Consider the following 17123-nt stretch of genomic DNA (forward strand, 5'->3'; position numbering starts at 1 on the left):
CTTTTCCACGAACTGTTTACAGGCAGTGAAATGTCTCTCAGGGCTTGTTTCCACTGTAGCGGTGCAGAATCGCCTGGATTCCACCGCTGAAGAAATCGCATGCGGCTGCGTTTCCCCATGCGGATTTCCCCGCGATTTCGCATGCGATTTCGCATGGCAAGGAGCCATGCGAATTTAACCATGTCACTGCCTGTGTTAAGTTCCATTGGCTTTCATGCGAAATCGCATGCGAAATCGCGGGGAAATCCGCATGACAAAGCCGCATGCGATTTCCCTATTAAATACATTAGCGGCGATTCGCATGCATTCCACTCGCAGGCGAATTCGTTGACTCTTTTGAGCGTTTTTTTACCGCTGAAAAAAACGCACCTCAACAACGCTACAGTGGAAACAGGCCCATCCACTTGCATTACATGTGCGAATCCGCATGTGTTGGACACATGCGGATTCGCGATAGTGGAAACGAGCCCTCAAACTCTCACAACTGCCTGCTGCTGCCTGGTAACTGCTCGCTGCTGCCTGGTAACTGCTCGCTGCTGCCTGGTAACTGTTCACTGCTGCCTGGCAACTGCATGCTGAGCACACAGCTCAACAGTTCGTGGAAAAGAGGCCTTACCAAGCTTGGCAGCCACCAATTAGCAGCTGCTGAGTGGGGGCGGGCCATGGAAACACAGAAGGGGTGGTCAGATAACCTGCCTGAAGGGATGATGCCAGAACAGGTAAATATTTTAAACTTCACACCCCCTCCCCCTTCCTCCATCATTAAAGTGGACCTGAACTCTTGCACAGGAAAGAAGAACAGAGAGAAATGCACCCTGTGTGTATTTAGAGAGTTTAGCCTGAATAATTCTTCCTGAAGTAGAAACAGTGCAGATTTATTTTAGGATATGTATCATCAAAGAAATGCTTTTTGTTTAAAGGGACACTTAAGTCAAACAAAAAAACATGAGTTTTACTCACCTAGGGCTTCCAATAGCCCCCTGCAGCTGTCCTGTGCCCTCGCCGTATCCCTCCGATCCTCCTGGCCCCGCCGGCAGCCACTTCCTGTTTCGGTGACAGGAGCTGACAGGCTGGGGACGCGAGTGATTCTTCGCGTTCCTGGCCACATTAGCACCCTCTATGCTGCTATATGGTATATGATATATGCTATAGCAGCATAGATGGCGCTATTGTGGCCAGGAACGCGAAGAATCACTCGCGTCCCCAGCCTGTCAGCTCCTGTCACCGAAACAGGAAGTGGCTGCCGGCGGGGCCAGGAGGATCGGAGGGAGACTGCGAGGGCACCGGACAGCTGCAGGGGGCTATTGGAAGCCCCAGGTGAGTAAATCTAATTTTTTTTGTTTGACTTAAGTGTCCCTTTAAAGCTTCTTATGCTGTTGTGTATCTTTTAGAACAGAGGATGTTCTGAGTGCGGGTCCACTTTAAAGAGACACTGAAGCGAGACTAAATCTCGCTTCAGGTCTTATATATAGCAGGGGCACGTGTGCCCCTGCTAAAACGCCGCTATCCCGCAGCTTAACGGGGGTCCCTTCACCCCCAACCCACCCCCCGCAAACCTGGGTCGGAAAAAGGTCGCTGGAGCTGATCTTCCTGGAGGCAGGGCTAACGGCTGCAGCCCTGCCTCCAGTCGCGTCTATCAGACGCGCATCGCCGCCTCTCCCCCGCCCCTCTCAGTGAAGGAAGACTGAGAGGGGCGGGGGAGAGGCGGAGGTACGCGTCTGACAGACGCGCATGGGGCAGGGCTGCGGCGGTTAGCCCTGCCCCAACCAGGAAGCGCTCCCCCGCTGCTCGGAGGGGGTTTGGGGGGACAGGGACCCCCGTTAAGCCGCGCTATAGCGGCGTTTTAGCAGGGGCACGCATGCCCCTGCTAGCTATGAGGTCTGAAGCGAGATCTATTCTCGCTTCAGACTCTCTTTAAGACAGAGCCTGGCATGACATTTTTACCTTCAGTACTAGGGATGATCAATCATATGCAAATTTTCCAAGTTGATGCAAATTGATGGAGATTTGTATGCAAATATATGTAGTTTGAGGCCTCTTTTCCACGAACTGTTTACAGGCAGTGAAATGCCTCTCAAACTCTAACAACTGCTCGCTGCTGCCTGGTAACTGCTAACTGCTGCCTGGTAACTGCTTGCTGAGCACACAGCTCAACAGTTCGTGGAAAAGAGGCCTGAAAATTGACCAATCAATTTAAACCCAGGATCAAACTACATATATTTGCATAAACTCTAAAGTATTTGCATCTCTTTGATCATCCTTATTAGGTACCCTTTAACTCTTTTTTTTCACCCACTAAGGCCTCTTTTCCACTGACTGTTGAACTGTGTGCCAAGCAGGCAGTTACCAGGCAGCAGTGAGCAGTTGTGAGAGTTTGAGAGGCATTTCACTGCCTGTCAACAGTTCGTGGAAAAGAGGCCTTACTTAACTTCCCACCTTGACGATAATCTATTCCTGGTACCTGTTACTAACCTCTGTTATTCACGTCTTGTTGGACAACTTCTCCAAACAAATGACTGAGGCCTCTTTTCCACAGACAGTTGAACCGTGTGCTCAGCAAGCAGTTACCAGGCAGCAGTGAGCAGTTAGCAGGCAGCAGTAGGCAGTTGTGACAGTTAGAGATGTCACAAACCTCCAATATTTCGGTTCGCGAACCCCATTCGCAAACTTTCGCGGAAGGTTCGGTTCGCGCAAACTTTCGCGAACCGCAATAGACCTCAATGGGGAGGCGAACTTGAAAATTTTCAAAATGTTATGCTGACTAGAAAAATGATAGAAACGATGTTTCAAAGGGTCTAATACCTGGAGCTAGACATGGTTGAGTGAAATACACATCAAAAGTCCCAGTAAAAATTCTGGGTTTCATACTAAGCAGTGTTTTAAGGTCAGAGATCTCACTTAATGTTCAATTGCAGGCCTACACTGCTTTACAATATCAGGAAGTGTAATCCCTCTCTCCCTCTCTCCCTCTCTCCCTCTCTCTCATCTCATCTTCCAGGGAATTGTAGTATTTCAAAAGCCAGCTTACATACCTTGACTGGGAATTGAACCCAGGTCTTAGTGCATGGTAGGTAGCTCACTTAACCAATATACCACCACCAACACTACATGCTGAAGCCAGCCTAGCATGTACCGTTATGATGTATCCAAGAGAAAAATTAGCTTGCTTAAGGATTTGTAGCATGTCAAAAGCCAACTCACATTGATCTACAAATAAAAACGGTTAAACACACTCTATTCTGTCTAGCTAACAACATGACCAATAGTAGCGTCTCTTCAGAGACCTGGGATCAGTTCCTGTGTATGGCTGAATAGCAAGGTAGCTGAAAAAACAAAAGGACGTTTGAACGTCGTTTATTAATGCAAGATAAATAATTAATATATACAGACAATCATTAAAATCAACAATTATTGAGACATTAATAGCGCAGTATGAAAAGAAAATGATAAAATACTTAGGTTTTGTGGAGATATGTCCGTTCTGGGAAAATCATAAAGTTCGGTTTCAGTAAAGTTCTTTGTTTCAGTCAGAGCAAGATGATCGAACAAGATGGCCGCTAGGGCTGATCGGAAAAGCTGAATTCCGATTTCGTCGAAATTTCGTGTACCGCATGCGAAAAACGAGTTTCGTGTTCCGAATTTTCGTGTTCCGAGTGCATTTCTATTGAATTAAACAGTGTTAACTTCTGCGGTTAATTGTAAAGCCCCCTTACATGCTATCATCACCAAATTTGGCATGTATGTTAAGCAGATGAGTAGGAACATGGTAAAACTATTTTTTTGTGAAAAGAGCTTATAGTTTTTGAGCAAATCGATTTCAAAGTTTCATAGGAAAAATGTTTTTTAAGCTGTGTAAAATGACACTGCTGCAGAACAGGTTACTGCATTCCGAGTTCTGTATACATATTGTATACATTTCATGAAAACAGACAGCGTGGGGTCCCCCCTCCCAAGACTCCTTAACCCCTTGCCCCCCATGCAGGCTGGGATAGCCAGAATGCGGAGTCCCGGCCACGTGGGGCTTCGCACCCTGAGCTATACCAGCTCGCATGGTACATGGTATGGGGGGGCCCTGGAGGAGAGGGGTGGCCAACCTCCCCCTCTCCCCCAGAGCCCTTGTCCAATCCATGGACAAGGGGCTCTTCCCCACCTCCGGTGCCCCAGGAGGAGGTGGGGGCCGCCGACGTCCTGGGGGGTTCATGGTGCCATCCGGGGTTCCCCTTTAACAAGCTGACCCCGGAAGCCGCCCCCTCCCCAGGAGAAATGAGTATAGGGGTACACGGTACCCCTTACCCATTTCAGCAGAGTTAAAAAAAGAAATAAAAACACGACAACGAAAAAAGTCCTTTATTGTTCTAAATTAACCAAGGATATTTACCTTGGGATAATCTCATGCCAGTAACCTCAGGAGTGGTCCCACGCCAGTATCCTCTTATGACATCCCACCTTCCTCCCACACTGACGAACTCCCACCACTGAATGGTCACAGTCAGCCTCTACATCTGTATAGCAGAGGCTGAGAACACGAAAATTTTGCCTTTAAAACAAGAAATTTCGGCAAACAGTGATGCAATCAAAATGGCCACTGGGAAATCCCCGATCGCTGGAGGCCACACTAGAGTGGCGAAACCAGTGATTTTTCACATAGATGGTGGGTCCAGGTGACCAGAGCAGGAGGTGCCCTAATCCCCTGGACCCACCCATTCATGTGAAATAACGCGTATTCTGACACTCTGAGGTGGCCTCCGGGGAACGGGGATTCCCCAGCAGCCATTCTGTTTATGACACTGGTTGCCGAAAATTCTTGTTTTAGCAAACAATTTTCGTGTTTCTAGCTTATGCAATACAGATTGCAGAGGCTGTCTACAGCCATTCATCCCCAGGAGTTCTGCAGGATCGGCAGGTGCGCGGGACCTCCTAAGAGGATAGAGGGGGGCACAGCGCAGGAAGGTGGGAAAGTGGGCACAGAGCGGTGGGGAGGGGGTGAAGCCTCCCCTCCCTCACCTAGGGCCCCCCTTGCGCACTCCCCCCCACCTCCAGAATTCCAGCCAGCCAGCGGAAAGGCTTACCGAGAGCGATAGCTCTGTGTGCCGCTGGTCTGGTATTCTGCACTGACACTGTCCAATCACGCTCTCGCAGTACTTCCTGTGAGAGCGTAATTGGACAATGCAATGCAGGAGACCAGACCAGCAGCGGCACACAGAGCTCTTCTCTCGGTAAGTGACTCCCGCTCGCTGCCAAGTTTCCAAGTTTAGGTAGGCAGGTATATAGGTGTCCCCAGTATAGATATACCCAGGTCTATAGGTGTCCCCAGTTTAGGTAGGCAGGTCACCAGTTAGTGGGGGCCCCCATGCTGGAAGGGGGGGCAGTGGGCACAGAGTGGCGGGGAGGAGTGGAAGCCTTCCCCCCTCCCTCACCTAGGGTCCCCCTTCCGTGCTCCCCCTCCAAAATTGCAACCAGCAGCTGCAGCGAGCGGGAATCACTTACAGAGAGAAGAGCTCTGTGTGCCGCTGCTGGTCTGGTCTCCTGCATTCCATTGTCCAATTACGCTCTCACAGGAAGTACTGCGAGAGCGTGATTGGACAGTGTCAGTGCAGAATACCAGACCAGCGGCACACAGAGCTATCACTCTCGGTAAGCCGTTCCGCTGGCTGGCTGGAATTCTGGAGGTGGGGGGGAGTGCGCAAGGGGGGCCCTAGGTGAGGGAGGGGAGGCTTCCCCCCCTCCCCGCCGCTCTGTGCCCACTTTCCCACCTTCCTGCGCTGTGCCCCCCTCTATCCTCTTAGGAGGTCCCGCACACCTGCCGATCCTGCAGAACTCCTGGGGATGAATGGCTGTAGACAGCCTCTGCAATCTGTATTGCATAAGCTAGAAACACGGAAATTGTTTGCTAAAACAAGAATTTTCGGCAAACAGTGTCATAAACAAAATGGCTGCTGGGGAATCCCCATTCCCCGGAGGCCACCTCAGAGTGTCAGACAGAATACGCATTATTTCACATGAATGGGTGGGTCCAGGGGATTAGGGCACCTCCTGCTCTGGTCACCTGGACCCACCATCTATGTGAAAAATCACTGGTTTCGCCACTCTAGTGTGGCCTCCAGCGATCGGGGATTTCCCAGTGGCCATTTTGATTGCATAACTGTTTGCCGAAATTTCTTGTTTTAAAGGCAAAATGTTCGTGTTCTCAGCCTCTGCTATACAGATGCAGAGGCTGATTGTGACCATTCAGTGGTGGGAGTTCGTCAGTGTGGGAGGAAGGTGGGATGTCATAAGAGGATACTGGCGTGGGACCACTCCTGAGGTTACTGGCGTGAGATTATCCCAAGGTAAGTATCCCTGGTTAATTTAGAACAATAAAGGACTTTTTTCGTTGTCGTGTTTTTATTTCTTTTTTTAACTCTGCTGAAATGGGTAAGGGGTACCGTGTACCCCTATACTCATTTCTCCTGGGGAGGGGGCGGCTTCCGGGGTCTGCTTGTTAAAGGGGAACCCCGGATGGCACCATGAACCCCCCAGGACGTCGGCGGCCCCCACCTCCTCCTGGGGCACCGGAGGTGGGGAAGAGCCCCTTGTCCATGGATTGGACAAGGGCTCTGGGGGAGAGGGGGAGGTTGGCCGCCCCTCTCCTCCAGAGCCCCCCCATACCATGTACCATGCGAGCTGGTATAGCTCAGGGTGCGAAGCCCCACGTGGCCGGGACTCCGCATTCTGGCTATCCCAGCCTGCATGGGGGACAAGGGGTTAAGGAGTCTTGGGAGGGGGGACCCCACGCTGTCTGTTTTCATGAAATGTATACAATATGTATACAGAACTCGGAATGCAGTAACCTGTTCTGCAGCAGTGTCATTTTACACAGTTTAAAAAACATTTTTCCTATGAAACTTTGAAATCGATTTTCTCAAAAACTATAAGCTCTTTTCACAAATTTTTTTTTTACCATGTTCCTACTCATCTGCTTAACATACATGCCAAATTTGGTGATGGTAGCATGTAAGGGGGCTTTACAATTAACCATGGAATTTAGCACTATTGACTTCAATGTAAACGCGAATTCGTTACTCGGAATTGCCGAATTTTCGGGTTTCGAGTGTTTACTCGGAACTGCCAAATTCCGATGGCAAACTCGAAATTCGGAATCCGAGAGCTCAGCCCTAATGGCCGCTAACCATGTGTCCTCTGGCTAGCAGCAGACAGCTCTCATACAGATGGAATTTGGAGGACTGAGGTCAGCCTGCCGGCCATGTGCTTTTGATGAAGCTGGTTTGGGGGTGTGGCAATGCCGGCCCCCTCTGAGTTACCAACCAATGACAGTTCATTCCCTCTGAGAGAGATTTAGGCTTAAACTTCTAAAATGCCGTAACTCACAAACGGTGCATGTCATATTTAGGTGGGTAGCAGATTCCTGATCGTCAGAAAATACCAGATTTCCCAGTGGCCATTTTGATTGCATAACTGTTTGCCGAAATTTCTTGTTTTAAAGGCAAAATGTTCGTGTTCTCAGCCTCTGCTATACAGATGCAGAGGCTGATTGTGACCATTCAGTGGTGGGAGTTCGTCAGTGTGGGAGGAAGGTGGGATGTCATAAGAGGATACTGGCGTGGGACCACTCCTGAGGTTACTGGCGTGAGATTATCCCAAGGTAAGTATCCCTGGTTAATTTAGAACAACTCGGAATTGCCGAATTTTCGGGTTTCGAGTGTTTACTCGGAACTGCCAAATTCCGATGGCAAACTCGAAATTCGGAATCCGAGAGCTCAGCCCTAATGGCCGCTAACCATGTGTCCTCTGGCTAGCAGCAGACAGCTCTCATACAGATGGAATTTGGAGGACTGAGGTCAGCCTGCCGGCCATGTGCTTTTGATGAAGCTGGTTTGGGGGTGTGGCAATGCCGGCCCCCTCTGAGTTACCAACCAATGACCGTTCATTCCCTCTGAGAGAGATTTAGGCTTAAACTTCTAAAATGCCGTAACTCACAAACGGTGCATGTCATATTTAGGTGGGTAGCAGATTCCTGATCGTCAGAAAATACCAGATTTCCCAGTGGCCATTTTGATTGCATAACTGTTTGCCGAAATTTCTTGTTTTAAAGGCAAAATGTTCGTGTTCTCAGCCTCTGCTATACAGATGCAGAGGCTGATTGTGACCATTCAGTGGTGGGAGTTCGTCAGTGTGGGAGGAAGGTGGGATGTCATAAGAGGATACTGGCGTGGGACCACTCCTGAGGTTACTGGCGTGAGATTATCCCAAGGTAAGTATCCCTGGTTAATTTAGAACAACTCGGAATTGCCGAATTTTCGGGTTTCGAGTGTTTACTCGGAACTGCCAAATTCCGATGGCAAACTCGAAATTCGGAATCCGAGAGCTCAGCCCTAATGGCCGCTAACCATGTGTCCTCTGGCTAGCAGCAGACAGCTCTCATACAGATGGAATTTGGAGGACTGAGGTCAGCCTGCCGGCCATGTGCTTTTGATGAAGCTGGTTTGGGGGTGTGGCAATGCCGGCCCCCTCTGAGTTACCAACCAATGACAGTTCATTCCCTCTGAGAGAGATTTAGGCTTAAACTTCTAAAATGCCGTAACTCACAAACGGTGCATGTCATATTTAGGTGGGTAGCAGATTCCTGATCGTCAGAAAATACCGATTAATATGACATCAGACATGACTAAGGCAGCTTCTCAGGTTCCTGAGAAGATTTATACCGCAATAACCGGACGAGAAGAGAATCAATTGCGATCGCTTTTTCTTCACGAGCGGTTCAAGGACGCGTCTGCGGCCCCGCAACCGTCCGTGACAGGGGGGGGGGGGGGTGGGTCATTTTTGCATTCTCTGATTGGCTTCTGAGTTGACTCTGCAGTCTCTAATTGGTCCAATGCGTCCGAGTTCTGTGACTGGGCTAAAATTACCGAGTTGCGGTCATGCAGCATTTACGCAGAAATCCAATTTCCATTTTTCAATCGGAAATGCAGATTCTAGATCCGAAATGCAGAAATTTAATATCTGTAGAATTTAAATGAGCATCCCTACTCTTCATGTACAAGTGCGGCTGAGCTCCACCCACCCAAGTACGGGCGCCCCTACGCACTAGCACAGAGCCGCTTGTGCAGGAGCAGGATCCAGCCTACTGTGCAAGCGTAGTACAGACACGCCTGTTTCTGAGGAGAAGCTCGGCAATGGGGGGCTCCAGAGGATGGTGCTGGAAGCCCCTATAGCACAGTTCCCCAACCCTGTCCTCAAGGCCCACCAACAGTACATGTTTTGCAGGAAACCGCACACATTCACAGGTGAGGTAATTAGTGTCTCAGCAGAGCTGATTAACTACCTCTGTGGATTTCCACAAAACATGCACTGTTGGTGGGCCTTGAGGACCAAGTTGGGGAACACTGCTCTATAGGACCCAGAGGCTTCCCGCTTCTTAGGTAAGTATGTGTTTCTTAACCCAAGGTTTGCCTCGGGTACACTTTTTAAATGACCTTGAATGCTTTTAATGACAGTGAACGTGTTCCATGAATGATCTATAGGTCATAGGGAATCCCCACAGTCACGAGAAGCGTGCAAATGTAGATGTGTGGTTTACATTACACAGACACGATGCAACTGCAATTACTTCATCATAATGAACTCAGCAAACAATGTGTAAGGCTAGGAACACACTAGGCAGCAACGCTAGTGTTATGGAAAATGCACATAATGCAAGTCAATGGGGCGCATGAAAAAAATGCATATATGTTTGTGTTCTGCAATTTGTGTTTTTAGAAACGCTGGTCTTGCTGCATATCTTTCCAAAACACACCTAAAACGCATATAATGAAATTCATTGGTGACACAGAGGTATTGCGTTTTAGGCTGGTTTCACAGTGGGACGTTAAAGTCCCACGTTACAGCAGCCAGTAACGCAGCCTAACTCACATCACTGTAAAATCAATGTTGCTGTTCACAGTAACACGTTGCGTTACATTGTAACGCAGCACGTTTAAACAAAGTGCTGCATGCTGTACATTATACTCTGTTAGGGCTGGTGCACACCGAGCGGCTTTTTGGGCGTTTTCAGATCCGCTTGCGGCTGCGGATCTGCTTGGTCAATGTATCTCAATGGGGTGGTGCACACCAGAGCGGCAGGCGTTTTGCAGAAACGAAAAATGCCTGGGTGAGGCATTTTTTGGATTGCGGATGCGTTTCTGCCTCAATGTTAAGTATAGGAAAAACGCAAACCGCTCTGAAAAACGGCACTTCAGAGCGGTTTTGCAGGCGTTTTTGTTACAGAAGCTGTTCAGTAACAGCTTTACTGTAACAATATATGAAATCTACTATACTGAAAACCGCAGCAGCAATCCGCAAAACGCTAGCAAAACGCCTCATAAAAATAAAAAAAAGCGTTTAAAAATCTGCTAGCGTTTTGCGGATCTGCTAGCGGGTTTTGGTGTGCACCAGCCCTTAGGGCTGGTGCACACCGAGTGGCTTTTTGGGTGTTTTCAGATCCGCTTGCAGCTGCGGATCTGCTTGGTCAATGTATCTCAATGGGGTGGTGCACACCAGAGCGGGAGGCATTTTGCAGAAACGAAAAAAATGCCTGGGTGAGGCATTTTTTGGATTGTGGATGCGTTTCTGCCTCAATGTTAAGTATAGGAAAAACGCAAACCGCTCTGAAAAACGGCACTTCAGAGCGGTTTGCCAGGCGTTTTTTGTTACAGTAGTTGTTCAGTAACAGCTTTACTGTAACAATACAGGAAATCTACTACACCAAAACCGCTTCACAAAACCGCAAAACGCTAGCTGAAACGCTACAGAAAAAGAAGAAAAAGAGTTTCAAAATCTGCTAGCGTTTTGCGGATCTGCTAGCGGTTTTTGGTGTGCACCGGCCCTTAAGCCACGTTAGACTGTTTGCACATGCTCAGTAATGTTGGAGGAGGAGTCTCCATTCCTCCTCCACAGCCAGCCACATGGCTAATTAATATTCACTGCACTGTGGAGACTCATGGTAGGACTGTAGTGTTGTCCGGATCATGAACGAATCGTTCATTTGATCCGGATGTTTTTTGTGAGTCTAATCATCTGGATCATCACAATGAAAGATTCGGTTCACAGTGGATGTCTGTCTGGAAGAAACAGGAACATACAGAATGTACAGTGCAGGGAAAGTCCTGTCCTGCTAGTCATTTCATCCCCAGTCTGCTTCCCTAGTAAAATGATTCAAATGATTCGGTTCAAAGATCCGGATCTTTTCAATGATCCGATTCAAATGATCCGAATCCTTAAAAAGATCCGGACTTCCTATCACTAAGCTGGAGTGGCTGCTTTGAGAGCTGCATAACGCAGCTCAATCTGACGTCCAACTTCAACACCACCACGAGTTGCGTTAGGGGCACGTTATGTAACCATAACGTCCCCTAAAACGCAACGTCTTGGTGGGAAAGTAGCCTAAATGCACAAAAAAAAAACACACGAAGGCCTATGCAGCAAAACGCTACCTTCCCCGCACTGCCTAGTGTGTTCCTACCCTAAACGGAAGGAGTAGGAGGAGGAATGATCCTGACCTAACAGCGGGACGCGTAGGGAAAAGCGAAGGCCTGGTTCAGAGCGGATCTACAGCGCGGAACCTAACAGACTTCTAGGGGCTAGAAGAAGACCCAGGTGTGTAAAAGGTCTTCGTATTTTTTTTTTCTGATGTATTCTTTAAAGGATACATCCAGGCTCCAAAAAAAAAACCAAACTCCACTTACCTGGGGCTTCCTCCAGCCCCTGGCAGCCGTCCTGTGCCCTGGCTGCAGCTCCGGTGGCTCTTGGTCTTCTCTGCTGCAGAAGCCGTCCTTGCCAGGTCGGGTTCCAGGTCGGCTTTCTTCTGCGCTCCACCGCGCGGGTCACGTGGTCCCAGAGCCGGGACAAGGTCCTCCAGCACCCAAGGCTGAGACACCAAAGTGCGCCCCTCCATCCCTGCCACCCCAGCCGCCACACACTGATTGCTATTAGACTAAGAGGCGCCAGAGGGCCCACAACCTCCCCAACACCTTAATATCTAGATATCTGGCTTGCAGTCAATGCCATGTATCCCCTTTTCTTATTTCTTTCTGCTTCAAACACAATTAGGAATGACAGCTGAATGAATTCTGCGCCCCCTCCTACACTGCGCCCTGAGGCTGGAGCCTCTCCAGCCTATGCCTCGGCCCGGCCCTGCGTGGTCCAGTCGACGTCATCAGGATGGCACAGGCGCAGAACTACTGTGCCTGCACAGTACCGTCCTAATGACAGACACAGACAGACACAGAACATTTATATTGCGCTTTTCGCCTGGCAGACTCAAAGCTCCAGAGCTGCAGCCACTAGGACGCGCTCTATAGGCAGTAGCAGTGTTAGGGAGACTTGCCCAAGGTCTCCTACTGAATAGGTGCTGGCTTACTGAACAGGCAGAGCCGAGATTCAAACCCAGGTCTCCTGTGTCAGAGGCAGAGCCCTTAACCATTGCACTATCCAGCCACTGACGTCGGGGAAACCACGCGACCCGTGCCGTGGAGCGCAGAAGAAACTGACCCGGAACCCGACCTGGAGAGGACGGCTTCTGCAGCGGAGAAGACCAGGAGCCACCGGAGCTGCGGCGAGGGCACAGGACGGCTGCCAGGGGCTGGAGGAAGCCACAGGTAAGTGGAATTTGTTTATTTGAGCCTGGATGTATCCTTTAGGCCTCTTTCACACCAAGACGTTGCGTTTTAGGAGACGTTAAGGTCGCATAACGCGCCCCGTACGCAACGCATGAAGGTGTTGAAGTTGGACGTCAGATTGAGCCGCGTTATGCGGCTCAATCTATACTGGGAAGTCCGGATCTTTTCAATGATTCGGATGATTCGAATCGGATCATTGAAAAGATCCGGATCTTTGAACCAAATCTTTGAATCATTTTACTAGGGAAGCAGGGGTGCAGCAGAGTAAGAGGTGCAGGAGAATGAGGGCACATTGAGGGTTCTAATGGGGAAGGGAGAGATGCAGCAGGAAGATTGCGCTTGTGCACAGAAGCTGCACTTTCTGTTTCTTCCAGACATCCACTGTGAACCGAATTGTTCATTGTTCACTGGATGATTCGACTCACAAAAAAGATCTGAATCGTTCATGATCTGGACAACACTGCAGTGCAGTGAATATTAATTAGCCATGTGGCTAGACACAATAGCGGACTCTCCCCTCCTCCTCTCCTGACATACATTACTGAGCATGTGCAAGCAGTCTAATGCAGCCACATACGAGTATAACGCACAGCATGCTGCACTTTCATTTAACGTGCAGCGTTATACTCGTATGCAACGTGGGCACTGTGAACAGCCCATTGATTTTTCATTACTGTGCGGTGGGCTGCGTTACAGGCTGCTCTAACGTGGGACTTTAACGTCCCACTGTGAAAGCAGCCTTAAAGCGGATTTAATATGAGGACCTGCCAGAGCTCAGAGCTAGAGCTAAACGTATAGAGTTTAAAGGATAGATGAAGGTACCCATGCACTGGCTTAGCTGCAGATCATGGGGTCATTCAGCAAGATATTAGTGAGGCCCACAACGAGGCCCTCTCTCCTTTCAATGCATGCAATTGCTGTACTTTGTGTTGTGCATTTGACCCATAAACTTCCAATCCATTTACCCTAAGGCACTGTAGGCATGTGTCTACAGGGGCCCAATCCTCTCCCCGAGTGCCTCCCCCTTCGTTCCTTATGCAAAGTCCAGAGCTGAGGGTAAGGCCTCTTTTCCACGGACTGTTGATAGGAAGTGAAATGCCTCTCAAACTCTCACAACTGCTCACTGCTGCCTGGTAACTGATTGTTGCTGCCTGGTAACTGCTCACTGCTGCCTGGTAACTGCTCACTGCTGCCTGGTAACTGATTGCCGAGCACACAGCTCAACAGTCCGTGGAAAGGAGGCCTAAATAAGGGATTATTCACTCAGCTCTCGACATTCCACTGATGAGATCTCCCTTCAGTCAGGGGCACCTGTAGCTACTTAATACTTAAGGTACAAGGGAAGTAAGTGAAAAGCTGGGCTAACTAGCACACTTGCAATGCGGCGGGGTTTGAAGGTTTATGAAGGAGGCAGTCTAGGGTGCCAGATCATGTGTGCCTATAGGCTCCTGCTGTGATGTAAATCCAGACCTGTTAACTCCCATTTCATGCATCCTTTCAGCAGGGCCAGTTCAATCTCCAATTAGGCACCAGGGTAAAAGTAACTTGGGGCCTCCTAATACCCCCCCAGTCAGGAAGAGGATGCCCATACTAAGTGGGCAAGATAGAAAGGTGACCAGGTGTGGGAGAGCAGCAGCAGCTATTAGGCAATCAGTGCTGCTCGACAAACCTTCAGGTCTCAACAACCACCTGACATCAGCGAGCCGAGGAGAAGTAAGTGTGCAGCTTCCCCCTGTAAGTGCAGACCTTTCAATCCTTGCAGTCCCAGGCATCAGAGAGCAGCTCTTGTATCCACTCTCAGGAAGTCACTAACCACAATATCCTGTAGATGGAGCCACTCATTTCTTCTTCACTGCTCTCTAATGCTGGGTGGCCCCTGCGATCTGAAGCTTTGTTGGGGAGCACGCTGTAAGGATGCTTTTGCATCAAGGCACACATAGACCTGGGGTGGGGGCCAGCAGTGCACGGGGAGGTGGGGGGGGGGGGGCTTAGAGCAATTGCCCGATTTGCCTTAGTGGTCGCACCAGCTCTGCCTTCCAGGGGCATAACTACAGAGGGGTAGCCTCTGTGACCCCGGGAAGGGGGGGGGGGGGGGCAGACCTGAAAGTGTACCAATTACTACTTCACTCCCTCTGATAGAGGGGTCCAGCCTTCAGAACAGGTGTTTTTGTGGCTACACTTGTTATTGGTGTGAAGATTACCATTGATGTACACACTTTGCAAGAAAGGGGTAGGCAAGGGTGTTAACACTGAGGGGCCCATCACAGTTTTTTTTTTGGTGGGCCTCATGATTTACAGTTATGCCCATTTCATGGATCCTTCTACAGAAGTCAGCAGCATGACGAATATCTCCCAAATTCCTGCTCCGCAGTGTCGTATTCCCAAGCAGGGGCGTAGCAATAGGGGTTGCAGAGGTTGCCACCGCATTGGGGCCCCAAGGGGCCCTCCCTCAACTGCAGTATTAGCTCTCTATTGGTCCTGTGCTCATAATAATCACGTCTATAGATACTTTGAATAGTGGTAATCATTAACAAACTGCTCCCCATTTTTTCTTGCACCTCTGACACTGTAAGTGCCATTGGCAGGTTATGGTGCGCCGTAGCAATTGTTATGTATAGAGTGCTTAAGAGGCCCCAACGTAAAACTTGCATCAGGGCCCACAGCTCCTTAGCTACGCCACTGTTCCCAGGCACGCCGGTCAGGTAACAGCTGCAGAGATTTGGGTGTACGACCAAGTGGATTCATAGGATTCACTGGAACAAGTATGTTTCTTCAGCTTGCTTGCTGTCCAGTGCATTCTTCAGAAAAGGTGGGTACAGTGGCGTAGCTAAGGAGCTATGGGCTCCGGGGCAAGTTTTGCATTGGGGCCCCCCCAAGCATGCTATACATAGCAATTGATAAGGTTCTCCAAAACCAATAAAGGACATCCACAGTGTCAGAGGTGCAAGAACGAGATGGGGAACAGTTTGTTAATGATCACTACTATTCAAAGCATCTATAGAAGTGAATATTATCAGCAAAGGACCAATAAACAGCTAATACTGTGGTTAAGGGTGGGCCCCATGAGGGCCCTCTGGCCCAAGGGCCTCTATGCGGGCTGCTACCTCTGCACCCCGTATTGCTACGCCACTGGGTGGGTACAATGGAGAGACCTGGGTGGGATTTCTGGAAAGGTGACAAAGGCCTTGATCTTGGGTGAATGAAGCCCAAAAGGAGTGGCTGGACATAGAATGGAAGTGCTGTACATGAAAGGGGAGGATGCAAGATGAAGGCTGTAAATGCAGAGCAACTCATGTAAGGGAAGGGGAGGCTGCCCAAGGGAGCTGTACCTGAAAGCGAGGTGCTGCTGTACATGGATAGTACACATGGAATGGGGTGGAGCACTGCTGCACATGGTAAGGAATCAACAAGAAATTTGGACTAAAGGTGCTAGAAGCATAACCATGTATAAAAGCATAAATACGGCTCTTGGGAAGGACTCAAAGGAGGCGGGGATACAAAAAAATTATACCTGGGGCTTCCTCAAGCCTCTTCAAGCTGATCACTCCCTTGCCATCCTACCGTGCCATCCGGATCCTCTGCTATCAGGCCCGGTGATTCCTCTAGTCAGGGAGTACTTTGCATGTGCAGCCAGGTCACTCCCCCATCGTGCTCCCGTCGCCAAAAGCATTCTACGGCTGAAAAGTACTACTGCACAGGCACAGTCCGCTCCCGGTAAAGGGAGAGCAATTGGGGAATGTGTGACCAAACTGTGCATGCTCCGAGTGAAGGAATTACCGGCCGAGTAGTGGAGGATCCAGGCAGAGCGGGGGATTGGACGAGCGAGCGATTAGCCTGAAGGGGGCTGGAGGAAGCCCCAGGTATGTATACTTTATTGTATCCCCATCCCAGGTACACTTTAACACTTGGGTTGCAATTAGAAATGGCCCAAACTGTTACCCAGCAAGCATTATTCTGCAAACTTGGCATGTTCGACCTGCCCTCATACATCATCATTGAGCTAAACTTTGACCCCTTACCTCACAGTCAGCAGACACATGGCAGCCAATCAGCTAGCACCCCTTCCTGGACCCCCCACATCACTATCAAAAAGCAGTTGCCGTGGCCATATTGGATTCATTGGGCTTGATTCAGAAAAGGGTGCTAAGTGTTAGCACGCCAGTGAAAAGCCACTTTGCATGTGCTAACATGCTTTGCACGTGCTAAGTAGTTAGCACATGCAAACTACTTAGCACCGTAGTTAGCACATGTAAACTACTTAGCACCGTAGTTAGCACATGTAAACTACTTAGCATCCTATTTTTTTTTTTTAAAAATCATTGTTTATTCAACAAAGAAAAGGAACATATGACAGAATATGCAGTGTAGCAGTGCGCCTCCTAACTTTTCCAACAGTAGCTTCAGCATATATTATCACTGTGGAAGATGAGAGGTATTGTTAACAATAATATAATGCTCGTCACATAATAT

At 49.3% G+C, this 17123-nt stretch overlaps 1 protein-coding gene across 1 annotated transcript in view; it reads right to left on the reverse strand.

Moving 5' to 3' along the window:
* LOC137547328 (T-lymphocyte activation antigen CD86-like) overlaps positions 1–2551 on the reverse strand; it is a 246585-nt gene extending 244034 nt beyond the window's left edge. The window contains exon 1 of the mRNA XM_068270798.1: positions 2473–2551. The gene's annotated coding sequence lies outside the window, so the exon portion shown is untranslated. The remainder of the gene's footprint in view (positions 1–2472) is intronic.
* Positions 2552–17123: the final 14572 nt, after the last annotated feature.

The sequence above is a fragment of the Hyperolius riggenbachi genome, chromosome 2, assembly GCF_040937935.1.
Source record: "Hyperolius riggenbachi isolate aHypRig1 chromosome 2, aHypRig1.pri, whole genome shotgun sequence".
Lineage (NCBI taxonomy): Eukaryota > Metazoa > Chordata > Amphibia > Anura > Hyperoliidae > Hyperolius > Hyperolius riggenbachi.